The following is a 12963-nucleotide window of genomic DNA, read 5'->3' on the forward strand; positions in this document are numbered from 1 at the left end:
ATTATAGTATAGTTGTTCTGCAATGCTGTGTTCCTTTCTGCTCTATAGCAAAGTGAATCAGCCATATGCTTACATATATCCCCTCCTTTATGGCTTTCTTTACTATTCACATCACCACGGAGCGCTGAGCGGAGTTCCCTGTGCTATACAGTAGGTTCTCATGAGTTATCTACGTTATACAGAGTATCGGTAGTGTATATATGTCAGTCCCCTTCCCCCAATTCATCTCATCCCCCATTTTCCCCTTGGTGTCCACATGTTTGTTCTCTATGTCTGTTTCTCCATTTCTGCTTTGCAAATAAGGTCATCTGTACCATTTTTCTAGATTCCACATATATGCGTTAATATACGATATTTTATTTTCTCTTCCTGCTGTACTTCACCCTGTATGACAGTCTCCAGGGCCATCCACATCTCTGCAAATGACAGTTTCATTCCTTTTATGGCTAAGTAATATCCCATTGTATACATGTACCACATCTACTTTATCCAGTCCTATGTTGATGGACATTTAGGAGAGGGTGTGGAGGAAAGAAAACTGTCTTTAAACCCTTTAAGCCCTCTTTTACACTGTTGATGGAAATGTAAGTTAGTGCAACCACCATGAAGAACAGTATGGAGGTTCCTTAAAAAGCTAAACATACAACTACCATATGATCCAGCAATCCCACTCCTGGGCATATATCCAGAGAAAACCACAATTCAAAAAGACTGTGTCACCTCAATGTTGTACCCCATGTTCAATGGTGCAACCCCATGTTTCACCCCAATGTTCATTGCAGCACTATTTACAGCAGCCAGGACATGGAAATAACCAAATGATCCTTCTCTTTAGATGCATAAGTGCTTAACCCTCTTTCACACCGGCTGCATCCCTAAGACAAAAAGGCATTCTGTGCCACCACTTTTTTCATTCTTTATTACTTTTTAACCCCAATGAAAATTTTAGTCAACTTCAAACAACCCTCCAATCTTTCTCAATGCTATACTAAAAATCGAGTTCTTAGCAGAGAAAAACAGGCTTTGAAATTTTAAATGTACATAGCTGCTCATGCAAAGTGCCTGTTCTAGCTGATGTTCTGGTGGACTGGTTAATCAAATCAAAATCAAATCTTCCACTACCTACAGAGAACAATAAGATGGAAATAACACATTCATAAGATTCTAATTTATAAAACCACTCCACTACTTACAAAATATTACCCTAAGAGGTATAATTCCATCAAGCTTCAATTTGAACAAATGTACAACTACTTAAACAACAGCTGTTAAACAAAAAAAGAATTTAAAATGTCTTTAGAAGAGTGATAGAAACATTATTAACACGATTGCCCTGGCGTGAACTTTCACAAGGAGACTCTCTGGAAGGCTAACTCAGCCATAGAACACTCACACCTCAGAAGTCACTCTTGGGCAAAAATACAAGAACACTCCCCTGGTGGGTGGATATTCCTCTGTGCTACTAGGGGATGAAAAGCCAGGAAAATTCCCTGCAGGAAGTAATCTTGGGACTTCATACAGGTTTATTGATGAGGTCCTTTCTCATGAATGGATCCCTTCCCAGAGTGGAACCATCACCTGGATGATGAGTTTGAAGAAAAGTGCCTGCAGCTACTTCATATTCCAGTGACAGAAATGGGTCAGGAGGGCCTAAATTATCAAAAACATCCTCAGATGAGTCCCACCAGATGCCATTTTTTAAAATGTGGACTAACTGCTCTCTCAAAGCTAGCCCACTAAAACTCACAAGTCTTGTTGGTGCAGAAAGAGGACCAACATCTGGAGCAGCAAGGGAGTCTGTCTTGCACATGTAAATAAAGAGCTGGACCAGGATATGCACAAGCTGGTGTACGCTCTGTCATCCTGGCTCCGGAACCCGTGGACACGATGTCTGATGACACAGGGCAACACTGAACCCTGCATCTCTGAACGGCCCTAGTTTGAGAAGACAAACCTCCTCTCTTGAGGATCTGATATCCAGATGATTTCATGGTTCTCCTGGGCTTCGGCCTAACACTCTTTTGACTCATCGGCATCTTGTGGATCCTTTTCTAAAATCTCAAGTGTTGTATTGTCTGCATTGATTTCAGTCTTCCGCGTGAAGAGCATTCAGCTGGCTTTTCAAAGGACAAATAAATCAGTCTAGTTCTGTCAGAGATTTTTATCTTCTCTACTTAATCCAATATATATTTGGTTGCCTCCTACTTCAACGGTTTATAAGCAAGCATTTAACTTGATAGCATTGATCAGTTTCTGCAAAGGTCATATTGACTCATCATCTAAGTGGTTCTAGTTTTCATTGTCTCTTTATGTCCTTTTCCTGGTGGTATCTTTTTCAAGGACCGCAGCCAATCTGCTGTCTTCAGGAAACGTTTCGTCAGTTTTGATCTGATGTTGCTTCTCATGTAGAATTTTTCCCATCCATGTTTTAGAGCAGTAATTCTCAAACCGTAGTCTGTGAGAGCCAGGGCATCCCCAAGATTCTTTTGGCAGATCTGTGAGGTCAAAAGTATTCTCAGAATAATACCAAGATACCATTTCCTTTTCCACAGTTGACATTTACACTGACAGTGTAAGAAACAATGATGAGTAGAGCTGGTAACATTTTAGTATGAATCACAGCAGAAGCACCAAAATGTCCTAGTAATCATTGTATTCTTCATCATCTTACAATCTTGGCTTAAAAAATAAATAAATAAAATAAAAAGCAGCTTCTGCTTCATACTGAGTCTGATGATTATCTGGATGGAAAGCATGTGTGTAATTGACTGAGTTGCAAGCTGAACTAGCCACTTTTTCATATAACACTATTTTCATTTGAAAGAAAATCTGACAAACCACACAGATTTAGGGATTTGGCAGACAAGCTATTGCAAATAAACAAAGCAAGCCTGTCACTTCAAGGAAAACAGTTGATAGTGTTTTTGCCCGAGATAAAATTCAAGTTTTCAAGTGAACACCAGAATTTGGGGGAAAAAGAATTTATCAGTCATCATGAGTTTGACAGTATCCCAATACTAAAAGCCTTTTCTGGCTAATCAGTGGTGTTATTAACAAATATAATGTCTTTATATTTTTTAATGAAATACATCAACATTTGGAGGATTTAAATAACTCAGTAAATCAGTATTTTTCAAGGGGCAATGCATGATATTATAAAATCATACAAAGGGAAAAGAGTTATTCAAAATACAAGATAGACTGATTAATTTTAATGTAGCAGAGTATGGAAATTTCACTGATATGATGTCAGATTCCACATCACAACTACCCTTTAATAAACAACTATCAAGTTTTAATACAGTAACAAAGAATACCCACCAGTACCTAAAAAAACCTGCTAGTATATTCCTCTCTTTTCCAATTATGTATTTGTGTAAGAAAGAATTTTTTTCATATATCCAAATTACAGAAATACATTGCAACATATTGTATGCAGAAGCAAATATAAGAATCCAGCTACCTTCTATTAAGTCAGACATCTTTTAAAAAATTTACAAATCTGTAAAATAATGCCAGTCTTCTTAGTAATTTTTGTTGTTTGGGGGAGGAAAATTGGCAATTTTTTATTAAATGTATTATTTTAAATATTAGGGGTTTACAGAACTAGAACAAATAATTTCATAATTTGTATGGAAATACAAAAAACCTTGAATAGCCACAGTAATCTTGAGAAAGAAGAGTGGAACAGGAGGAATCAATCTGCCTGACTTCAGACTATACTACAAAGCCACAGTCATCAAGACAGTATGGTACTGGCACAAAGACAGAAATATAGATCAATGGAACAGAATAGAAAGCCCAGAGATAAATCCACGAACCTATGGACACCTTATCTTCGACAAAGGAGGCAAGGATATACAATGGAAAAAAGACAACCTCTTTAACAAGTGGTGCTGGGAAAACTGGTCAACCACTTGTAAAAGAATGAAACTAGAACACTTTCTAACACCACACACAAAAATAAACTCAAAATGGATTAAAGATCTAAATGTAAGACCAGAAACTATAAAACTCCTAGAGGAGAACATAGGCAAAACACTCTCCGACATAAATCACAGCAGGATCCTCTATGACCCACCTCCCAGAATATTGGAAATAAAAGCAAAAATAAATAAATGGGACCTAATTAAACTTTAAAACTTTTGCACAACAAAGGAAACTAAAAGCAAGGTGAAAAGACAGCCCTCAGATTGGGAGAAAATAATAGCAAACGAAGCAACAGACAAAGGATTAATCTCAAAAATATACAAGCAACTCCTACAGCTCAATTCAAGAAAAATAAACGACCCAATCAAAAAATGGGCCAAAGAACTAAACAGGTATTTCTTCAAAGAAGACATACATATGGCTAACAAACACATGAAAAGATGCTCAACATCACTCATCATCAGAGAAATGCAAATCAAAACCACAATGAGGTACCAATACACGCCAGTCAGGATGGTTGCTATCCAAAAGTCTACAAGCAATAAATGCTGGAGAGGGTGTGGAGAAAAGGGAATCCTCTTACTCTGTTGGTGGGAATGCAAACTAGTACAGCCACTATGGAGAACAGTGTGGAGATTTCTTAAAAAACTGGAAATAGAACTGCCATATGACCCAGCAATCCCACTCCTGGGCATACACACCAAGGAAACCAGATCTGAAAGAGACATGTGCACCCCAATGTTCATCGCAGCACTGTTTATAATAGCCAGGACATGGAAGCAACCTAGATGCCCATCAGCAGACAAATGGATAAGGAAGCTGTGGTACATATACACCATGGAATATTACTCAGCCATTAAAAAGAATTCATTTGAATCAGTTCTAATGAGATGGATGAAACTGGAGCCCATTATACAGAGTGAAGTAAGCCAGAAAGATAAAGACCATTACAGTATACTAACACATATATATGGAATTTAGAAAGATGGTAATGATAACCCTATATGCAAAACAGAAAAAGAGACACAGATGTACAGAACAGACTTTTGGACTCTGTGAGAGAAGGCAAGGGTGGGATGTTTCGAGAGAACAGCATCGAAACATGTATATTATCTAGGGTGAAACAGATCACCAGTCCAGGTTGGGTGCATGAGAGAAGTCATCGGGCCTGGTGCACTGGGAAGACCAGAGGAATCGGGTGGAGAGGGAGGTGGGAGAGGGGATCGGGATGGGGAATACATGTAAATCCATGGCTGATTCATGTCAATGTATGGCAAAAACCACTACAATATTGTAAAGTAATTAGCCTCCAACTAATAAAAATAAATTTTAAAAAATAAATAAATAAATAAATATTAGGGATTTATAATTAAAAATAAATAACAAATCATTGCATAACTTATTATTTTGATAATAAAATAATGAATAAATACCATTCTCAAAATGTTCCTATTTTAATTTCTGATACAGTAAAAGCCAATGGATAGAGCCCACATGGCCAAAAGCCCTTGAGTGAAAGTTGCTCAGTCATGTCTGACTCTTTGCGACCCCACAGACTACACAGCCCACGGAATTCTCCAGGCCAGAATACTGGAGTGGGTAGCCTTTCCCTTCTCCAGGGGAACTTCCTAACTCAGGGATCAAACCCAGGTCTCCTGCACTGCAGGCGGATTCTTTACCAGCTGAGCCACAAGGGAAACCCAAAGCCCCCGAGGATCCTCAACAATTTTTAAGAAAGCAAAAGGGTCCTGACACCAAAAACCTTGAAAGCTGTTGCTTTCAAGTCATCAAATTTTTGTTTTTTCTGTTCATCAGGTTTATGGAGTTCTCCCCTCTGCACCCTTCAGCTCTTGCTGAGGTAGCGTTACACTTCCCTGGAGATGGTCCACACCTTTCTTTGGCGCCATTGAGTATACAGCTGGTCTCGCGCCCCTGATGGGACCGCAGGGCACTTGGAATTCAATGGCTCCCGACAAGCACCTTCCAGTGATGGGGCATCCTGTGAGAAGCCCTCCCCAGCACTCATCCTGGACTTGCAGGAGTCTCTTCCCTTCATTCTTTTACTGGCAATTCTGTGTTAACCTCAAGAATGAAAGTTTATTTATTTTTTTTTTTTTTTATCATTTGCCTCCAGGCTCAGCATTTCTGAGGATTTCATGACTTGGTCTCAAGGCCGGCCTCCTTCCAAAACGACTCCAGGTCTTCATAATCTCACTTAATATTCCTGAGCTTGGAGACTTGACTTGTTCTTTATCAAGGCCAGAAAACGTTATGCTGAACTCTTTCTCCCGGCATTTAAAGGCTGGCTTTTGTCTACAGGAAAGCCTGTACCACCATCTCCCAGGTAGTGGGTAGCACCACCAAGGTCTGGACCAGTCCCCACACTTCCCCCTCAGCCCCACACAGCATTTCTGGGGTGGCCTAGGCTGAAGTCATCACCAGCTCCCCGAGGGCACCAGTAGCTTCCACCAAACAACCTCAGGTTGTCAGGGCCCTGCTGGCCCCAACAGACTAGAGGGGGCTCCGTAGAACGTAATTGTTTCATAGATTACTTCTACATATGTTATAATCCCACAATACATCTTTATTACGCTTTTAAATGACCAATAATCTTTTAAAGAGTGTATACATGTATGAACAGATATATATACATTGCTTCTGGTGAGAAATCTGCCCTTATGCTGTAAGTAATAAATCTTTTCTTTCAGCTAATTCCATAATTTCCTCTTTATCTCTGTTTTTTGGAAGTTGACTCTCTGCCTATGGTTTACTTTGAATTTATCTTGCTTAGAATTCACTGAAATTCTTGGACCTGTGGGTAATTATATTTCATCAACTTGGGGAATTTGTGGCCATATTTCTTCAAATATTTTTTACGCCCTGTTCCCTCTCTCCTCTTATTTCAGGACTCCATTATATTTATATTAGATCACAGGTCTCAGCTGTCCCTTTTGGTTTGGCATTCTTCTTTCTTCTTTGTTTTCAGCTTCTGTAATCTCTATTAACCTGTCTCCATGCCCACTAATCCTTCCCTGCTGTTAGGTGCATCAATTCAATTAAAAAAGTCAATTCTGATACACATTTTTCAGCATTGCCATTTGGGTACTTCCAACATTTCCCTTTTTTGCTGAAATTCTACCTATGTTTACATGTGTTATTCATCTTTTCCACTAGATCCTTTGATGTATTTATAATATCTATTCAAAAGTCCACACCTGCTGTAGAGAATGAACAAGTGGACATGGTGCAGGGGAGGGGAGAGTGGGACAAATGGGGACAGTAGCTTTGACATATACACTGGCATCGTGTATACACCACCTTGTGTGAAACAGACAGCTAGTGGGAATCTGCTGAGCACAGGGAGCTCAGCTCAGTACCCTGTGATGACCCAGAGGGGTGGGATGGGAGGGTTGGCATGGGAGGGAGGTCCAAGAGGGAGGGGATATATGCATACATATAGCTGATTCACTTCATTGTACACCAGAAACCAACACAACAGTGGTAAAGCAATTCCACTACAATAAAAAATGGTTTTTTCATCAAAGTAAAATTAAGCTTAATTATTAGTAGCTAAGAGCTAATGAAGATACCTGATTAACGTAAAAGGCTATTCCTATATCTGGTGCTAAACTGGCTATTGCTTTTTGTATATGATCATTAGAGATTAGTTAATTGTTACACTGTGTTTTTTTAATGCTTATTTTATTTTATTTTTTTTCATTTATTTTTATTAGTTGGAGGCTAATTACTTTACAATATTGTAGTGGTTTTTGTCATATATTGACATGAATCAGCCATGGATTTATATGTATTCCCCATCCCGGTCCCCCCCTCCCACCTCCCTCTCCACCCGATTCCTCTTGTCTTCCCAGTGCACCAGGCCCGAGCACTTGTCTCATGCATCCAGCTTGGGCTGGTGATATGCTGTGTTATTTAATAAATTCAACCATACATACCCCCCAAAAGAGTCTGCATCTGCTAATTCCAACCTCTGTGCCATACTTCAATCAAATCTTTCAACTCTTCTCTCTCTGGTTTATTGATCATATTTTCCTACTTTTTCTCATGATGGCTATTTTTGTTATATGCCCAAAATTGTGTGCAAGGAAATAATAGAGCCTGAAGTTGATAAGACTTAACCCCAGAAAAGACCATGCCCATGGCTCTGTCGGCTGCTGACGTGTGGGTAGCCTGGCAGATGGGGCTCCAAGGAGGTAGGGCACAATAGTGAGTGTATTGAATCTTTAGAGTTGAACTGAGTTTGGGCATTGTTGGCAGCTCATTTGGTTCACGTGCTTTGGGGAAAAATTCGGGCATTACCTTCAGCAGGACTTGGAGTCTGAGCCTCAGCGAGACTCTAGAGACCTCTCTTTGCATCTCTGTGCCCAGATGTCAACTTTGGGGATTGCTGGCAACTTCTATTTGCTTTGGCACCAATGTCTTCATTTTGCCTTTAAAAACTGGAAATCACTTAAATGCCCAAGAGAAAGAAAGTAGTTGTGTACATCATGAAAAACCAATACTGAATTAATTGTATGCACTGATTTATAAAAGAGCTCTGAGGAAAAGACAAATGCTTCACATATAATGTTAAATTTTTAAAAACAGAATATTAAAGTAATAAAAATTATATTAAAAAATTATGTATACATATGGACAGGGCTTCCTAGGTGGCACAGTGGTAGTAAAGAATCCATCTGACAATGCAAGAGACTCAGGAGACACAAGTTCAATCCCTGGGTTGGGAAGATCCCCTGGAAAAGGAAATAGCAGCCCACTCCAGTATTCTTGCCTGGGAAATCCCATGGACAGAGGAGCCTGGCAGGCCACAGCCCGTGGGGTTGCAAAGAGTCGGACAGGACTGAGCAACTAGCACAGCACACATATGGACACACACACATAGTATGTATGGACAAGTACTAGAAAGAAGTCCCTACAAGTGAAATGTGTGAGCCATCACTGTGGTAAGATCCAGCGCAGCTTTGCCTTCACGCTTTGTTGCGATTTCCACCAACAATTCTAATCACATTGAGTATGCAGTAAAGAACAAACTGTAGACAGATCTGAAATAATAACAATTTCTTAGTCTAGGAAAGATAACCCAGAGCAGAAAGGAGCCAGCTAGGCTCTTCTCCCCTAAGGCCCAAACAAAAACAAACTAATTTAAAATACAGCAGGAGGACTGGGTTAGGAAGCAAGGATGAAACAGCCTTTGGACTGTCAAGGTTGTAAACCAAAGGCTGACATCAGAGGGTTAGAGAAGAATAAACTTAGAAAAACTCAGATGCAAACAATGCGGTTCTGCCCATCGGTTCTTCATTAATTGACAGCAATGCCGTGAGACACCTCAGAGTTAACCATCCTCATTTCCATCACTGTTATTATGGACTGGAACTGGTTACCAAGGGAAGCTGTGGAATTTTTCCCTGGAGGCCATTTAAAAGCAGATATAGACAACCACCTGTCTTCAATAATTCAGGTTCCATTGAACTAAATGACCCCTAAAGGTCCTTTAACCCCATGACTCTGGATTCCTGTGCTGATAACATTAAGAAAATCTTATAATCTTTTTTTCCTAATCCTTTACTGTGTACTCTCTGTTTACATTTTCTTCAGATTAGAAAGGGAAACGTCCTACAAGCAATCCGTTCATTTCTCTCCCTGACACGAGGCTGAAATTTCAGGCTTGCAAGTATCACTAGGGAATATTTCTCAGCTGCAGTCGATTATTTCTTCTTTCTCTGCCAGGTATCACTGTGCCCGAAGAGAATTCATTTAGCAAGGAAGGGGCTAGGACAGTGGGTAGCAGAGGGGTGAAACAACACGTCCAAGAAGCTAGGGGGTGGGCCTGGCAGGAAGAGGGGAGGTGGGCAGAATTTATGGAAAGTCAGTGACAGACACAAAGCAAGAACCTAAAATTGAAAATAAAAAGGTTAGTAAGGCATAGTTCTGCATTTGTGTGTGTGTGTACATTTAAAGTGTTTTAGAATGAAAGGTTGCCACTTGCAGCAACGTGGATGACCCTAGAGATGATCATACTAAATAGGTCAGACAGAGGAAGACAAATACCATATGATATCACTCATATGTGGAATCTTAAAAAAGGATACAAATGAACTTTGTTATAAAACAAAAACAGACTCACAGACATAGAAAACAAACTTAGGGTTACCAAAGGCAAAAGAGGAGGGAGGGATAAATTAAGAGTTTGGTATTAGTGGACACAGACTGTTACATATATAATGGGCTTCCCTGCTAGCTCAACTACTAAAGAATTCACCTGCCATGCAGGAGACAGAGGTTCAATCCCTAGGTCAGAAGACCTCCTAGAGAAGGGCATGGCAACCCACTCCAGTATTCTTGCCTGGAGAATCCTATGGACAGAGGAGCCTGGTGGGCTATAGTCCATGGGGTCGCAAAGAGTCTGAAGGGACTGAACATGCACATATATAGTAGATAAGCAACAAGGACCAACTATTTACAGCAAAGGGAACTATATTCAATATCATGTAATAACCGATAATGGAAAAGAATCTGGAAAAGTAATATATGTGTGTGTGTGTGTGTGTGTGTGTGTGTGTGTGCGTGCACGTGCATGTGCACGTGCGTAACTGAATCAATTTGCTGTACCCCAGAAACTAACACGACATTGTAGACCAACTATGTGCGCTTAGTCGCTCAGTCGTGTCTGACTCTCTGTGACCCCGTGAACTCTAGCACGCCAGACTCCTTTGTCCCTGAGGATTCTCCTGGCAAGAAGCTGCCATGCCCTCCTCCAGGGGATCTTCCCAACCTAGGGATCGAACCCAGGTCTCTCACATTGCAGGTGGATTCTTTACCATCTGAGCCACCAGGGAAGCCCAATTGTTAGGGGAAGGACACTGACTGAAACCCGCTCACCCTGGATGGGCACCATAGTTGCCATGTGCATGAGTTGGTTTTACAACAGGAGGTCCTGGTAAGAAACACGAACTAATAAGCCACCACCAACTGGAAGAGTTCAGGAAAGGTCAAAAGGTGACACCACGTGTCCAACCACCTCCCAGAGTCTTTCTCGCTGGTGTCCATCTTAGCTGAGTAATGCATGCGCCACCAGGAAGGATTCTGAATCAAATGATGGGACAACCCAGAAACTAATCTCATCACCATAAAACCCAAGACTGTGAGCCATATGGCAGAGCAGTTCTCCTGGGTTCCCTTACCCTCCTGCTCTCCGCCTGGGTGCCCTTTCCCCAGCAAAATCTCATTTTGCTTTTCCCAAAGCAAAATCTCTTGCTTTGTCAGCACATGTGTCTCCTTGGACAATTCATTTCTGAGTGTTAGACAAGAGCCCACTTTCAGGCCCTGGAAGGGGTCCCCTTTCCTGCAACACAACTATACATCAGTAAAAAATTAAAGTAAAAAAAAAAAAAGAGAGAGAGAGATAGTTACTTCTGCAGCTTCGAAGACACTGTCAACTGAAAAAAAAAAAAAAAAAAATGTTTTAGGACACAAAATCTTACACCGCCCAAGCAAAGCTGTTATTTGGCCATAGCAACTAAAAATATTAATGATTCCACACCAAATGCTCCATAAGAAATCATCCCCAACTGCCAGAAAGGGTAAAATGCATTAGGCAAGATTTACATACTCTTACTCATAATGAGAAAGTAGTGAGCTTAAAAAAATAACGATGTGGTTATTTTTTAAAATTCAAAACTTGAATTTTGCCCCTCAATTTCTCATCTCTCCTAATTTGTCAGTGACCATTTGTGGGGTTCCTTTTGAGGACTGCCTTTTGTCCTACTTTGGGGTGTGATATGCACCCAGAGAAGAGAATGGGGCAGGAATTATTGAAGCCCCATTTTGGATCAGCATTAACAATTCATGGAGCTCATCTCCAGTTCCACCTGAGGTGCTGGGAAGGACACAGACAAGCGGCGAGGGCTTGCTTGTTCAAAGTGTCTCCTAGTCTGCTTTGAAATGCACAGTGGATCGGGGGCCAACTCAAGGTCAACACCTCGTCTTCTTCTGTGAGCTGCCTGGCTGCTCTTCTTCGAGAGGAAGTGAAAAGAGAGACTGCACACCCACCGGGTGTCTGGCTGGCCGCTGAAGGGTCTTTTGAAATGCAAACCTCCAGAGCTGAGGGTTGGAAACTTGTCTTCTATTCAGGGCCACTGTGACACACAACAGGGGAAAAATAATCACCAAAAAGTAATTTAGGCTGAGTGGTTTACAAAGTGAGATGAATCAAAGGGTTAACTTACACTATTTAAATATTGAGAAGAGGGAATATTCAACATGAATAAGTGCGGGCAAAGGCAGTTCAGTTTCAGATGCAGAGTAGGTAAGGCGGGCTTTGGTACTTATACCTTCACCAAATATCATGCAGGTCCAACAAATGGGTCCATATCAAGGCTAGCCTAAGGCAACGTGTCCTCCAGGCAACGTTAACCTCTTCTGGCTTCTGAGATGCCAAAATCTTACTTTCCTCTCCCTTCCTAAACTCTCCTCCTCTGAGTCATTTGCCGAAGGGCATGGCCACCCACTCCAGTATTCTTGCCTGGAGAATCCCATGGACAGAGGAGCCTAGGCGGGCTATAGTCCCTGGGGTCACAAAGAGGCAGACACGACTGAAGTGACTTAGCACACACCTCCCCATCTCAGACCTGGAAGTTGTTGGCTCCTGACTTCGTCCTGAGTCTGCTTTGATTCCTCCCACATGCCTTCTACCTGGACTATCCCTTTTCATGCCCTGATTCCTCTCCATGTCTAATTCTTTTTTTTTTTTTTTTAAAGCTCCAGGCCCAGTTGGAAGTTTGATGTTAGCAGCTGCAAACAGGTCTATATAAAATGGATAAACAAGGTCCTACTGTATGGCACAGGGAACTCTATTCAATATCCTGGGATAAACCATAATGGAAAAGAATATTAAAAATGTATATATCAAAAGAATTTTGGAAAATTTTCAGCAATTAAAGATGACAAGCAAAAAATTTTCTAAAATAAAATAAAACAGATTTGTGGTTGTCAAGGAGGAAGGGGGATAGAGTG

This window comes from Odocoileus virginianus, chromosome 26 (assembly GCF_023699985.2).
Source record: "Odocoileus virginianus isolate 20LAN1187 ecotype Illinois chromosome 26, Ovbor_1.2, whole genome shotgun sequence".
In the NCBI taxonomy this organism is placed as follows: domain Eukaryota; kingdom Metazoa; phylum Chordata; class Mammalia; order Artiodactyla; family Cervidae; genus Odocoileus; species Odocoileus virginianus.